This window comes from Venturia canescens, chromosome 9 (genome assembly GCF_019457755.1).
Source record: "Venturia canescens isolate UGA chromosome 9, ASM1945775v1, whole genome shotgun sequence".
Lineage (NCBI taxonomy): Eukaryota > Metazoa > Arthropoda > Insecta > Hymenoptera > Ichneumonidae > Venturia > Venturia canescens.
In genome coordinates, this window is record NC_057429.1 from 13,332,858 (window position 1) to 13,335,560 (window position 2,703).

Sequence of the window (2,703 nt, forward strand, 5' to 3'; positions counted from 1 at the left end):
AAAAACCATTGAAAGCAGGACTACGGTAGAGAAATCTGTTTCGATTGTTCGTAATCTGAATAAAATACGTCAATTGGAACGTCATTTTGGGAGTAGAATGAAGGACGTGTGGGAAGCTGCGGTACACAGGCGCATAGGACAGGGTGAAGGGTTGATACGAAAATGGTTGAACAACGGGAGGTGCACGCTCTATTTTGAGTTTTATCCGTGGCGTTATCTGAAGCGAGAACCGTGGGAGTTTGTCGGTAGCCGCAGAATTGCACGTACTGAAAAACGCACGCGTACACAAGCGAGCCGGTAGGTTCTTTTGTCGCGCCCTTCGAGAGGGCTTCGATCGATCGCGGCTTGTCGGCAGTCGGCCGTTCGAGTGCACTCAGCCATTGCGCATTTTCGAATATTTTTTTGTCGAGCCAATAACACGTCATTTATTCTTCTCTCTTTTTCTCCCGCGATCGATATTCCTTTCAGTCGAAAACATGCGTGTCATCGATCGGGAGGTGCGAGTACCGGAAAAAGTGATTCACGATGCTTTTGGACAGCGATGAGAAATCGAGAGAAGCAAAATAACGAAAATAAAGTAAATCAAATAACAAAACGAGCAGCTCTCGCCATTGTTCTCTCGGCAATCATAAAGAGCGCGGACCCAAGAAATCACTGTAAATCCAAGTGTGTTATTGCCAACACACGTAAAGTGTGTTCTGTACTTAATGCCGTAAGCAAATTGTAGATTTCTTGTGGTCACTTTTTACACGTTTTATGGTGTGTTAAAAATCTATAGTTTCCTTATGGCGCTAAGTACACAACACACTTAACGTGTGTTAGCAATAACACACTTGGATTTAGAGTGATCGTGTCACCGATTCGAGTATAATGGCGAGCGCGATAACCGCGAGACAGTGAGACCCTAAAAAGTGCACTCGCACTTGAGCTTCCTCAGGACTCTCATTTTTCAGAGTTGACCAGCATCAATTTTCAAGTCGCACAGTCAAAAATAATCTTTTCCCTCGTTTCCTCGCACCTACCGACAATGAGGCGCTATTAAACCCACTCGACTTGAGCTCGAGCACCTCTCCACAATTTTTAAACGGCCCCTCAGAACTTGTTTTTTCTTTCTGCAACGAAATTTCACTCGAGTAATGGAAAAAAAAAAAAAAACAAAAAAAAAACAGTATTAATCAGATTTACTTGGACTCCTTGTTTGGAGTGTTCAAACAAATGAATTCTCAGAGTTATTCTGGCTCGTGTAGCATTCGCTTCCCGCTCTTTCGAATCGTTCTCGCACATATATAATAGTGTGAAAATTCAAACTTCTACTTGAAACTCCAGGTCCCACGAAACATTCGATTTTCATGAAATTCGTCAACCGGGTCGAACCTACTGACAATCGGATTTACGAGTGCTTGTGATATTCCAAAAGCACAACATTTTTGCCACGAGACATTTAATGGCATTTCGGAGGTTCCGAAAATTCAAGTGACGATTAGCGTCGTGGGACGAACGCTCGATAATTCCGGCCCTGGTACCTGCAGCAGAGCAGCCTGCAGTCGCTGCACAAGCGTGTAAAATATTCGTCCGGGTGGGCACGATGCACAAACCCCTCGCTGTGGTTGCGGGCGCACTCGCACGTACTACACACGGATCCAAACATCGGACTCAGCATCAGCCGCGCAGCATATTCTCTCGCCCCAATGCAGTGGAGGAAGAGAAAGAGGCCAAGAGCTCAAGGGGTTGGTTTAACAGTGTACGTATAATCACGGGGTGTCTATTGTTCGTGTTCGCAATGCGAGAGCGATGGGGGTTCCCTCGTCTAGTGTATCTTCTCGGTTGGGAGAGAGCATCCGAGCATCAAATTGGCTTAGGTTCGCGGTGGTGGACCGTCAAGAACCGCAGCACCAACTTTCCTCCGTGCTGATACAGACATGAGCTATGCTCTGTGCTGTGCTGAGTGTGTTTTGAGCGTTTGCGAGTGTGCGTGTGAGTAATATTCCGCAGACGGGATATTGTTTGCGATGGCTGGTCAAGAAGAAGAAGAAGAAGAAGAAGAAGAAGAAGAAGAAGAAGAAATGTTGTATGGACTCGTACATGGGTGCTCGCGACTTATTGAAGGAGTATCCTAGAGCCGGAAGTAACTGGGACCTTCTGAAAGTTTCATTTCCGCGATATCGAGGGAGGAATGAAGTTCCAGAGCGGTCAAGGATACCGGCTCGAAGTTTCGGAGCGCGGAAGAAACGCGCGGGGATTCCGCGTGCGTGTTCGGACGCACTACTTTTCAATATATGCGGGAATGAGGAGGAAAAAAGAGAGAGAGCGAGAAACCAGTTAAAATCTTGGAGAGAATCGCGGACGCGCGGTTGGATTTCGACGAAGACATTTGCATCGGTAATTCGTGGTCTGGCAAGCCGGGGGTAAGATTTGAATAAATGAAAAGAAGCAGGTACACGTCGATGGGTCTCGTATTAAGTGCGGGGCTCTTATATCCCGGGCGGCAGAGAGGAGCGGAGTTCGAGATAAATAAAGTGACGTTTCTCGGTGCGCGGACATGGGCCGCGCACGAGTCCTGACGAGAGAAAGAGACTCGCGCGAGTTATGCCTTTCTTTTCATCCCCCCCCCCCCCCCACCCCACCCCGCGCGGCCCCCGTCCTCCCTATAATTTAGCGGAAGATTAAGCAGAGCCGTTGGCGTTGCAGAATATTCGTGACAAG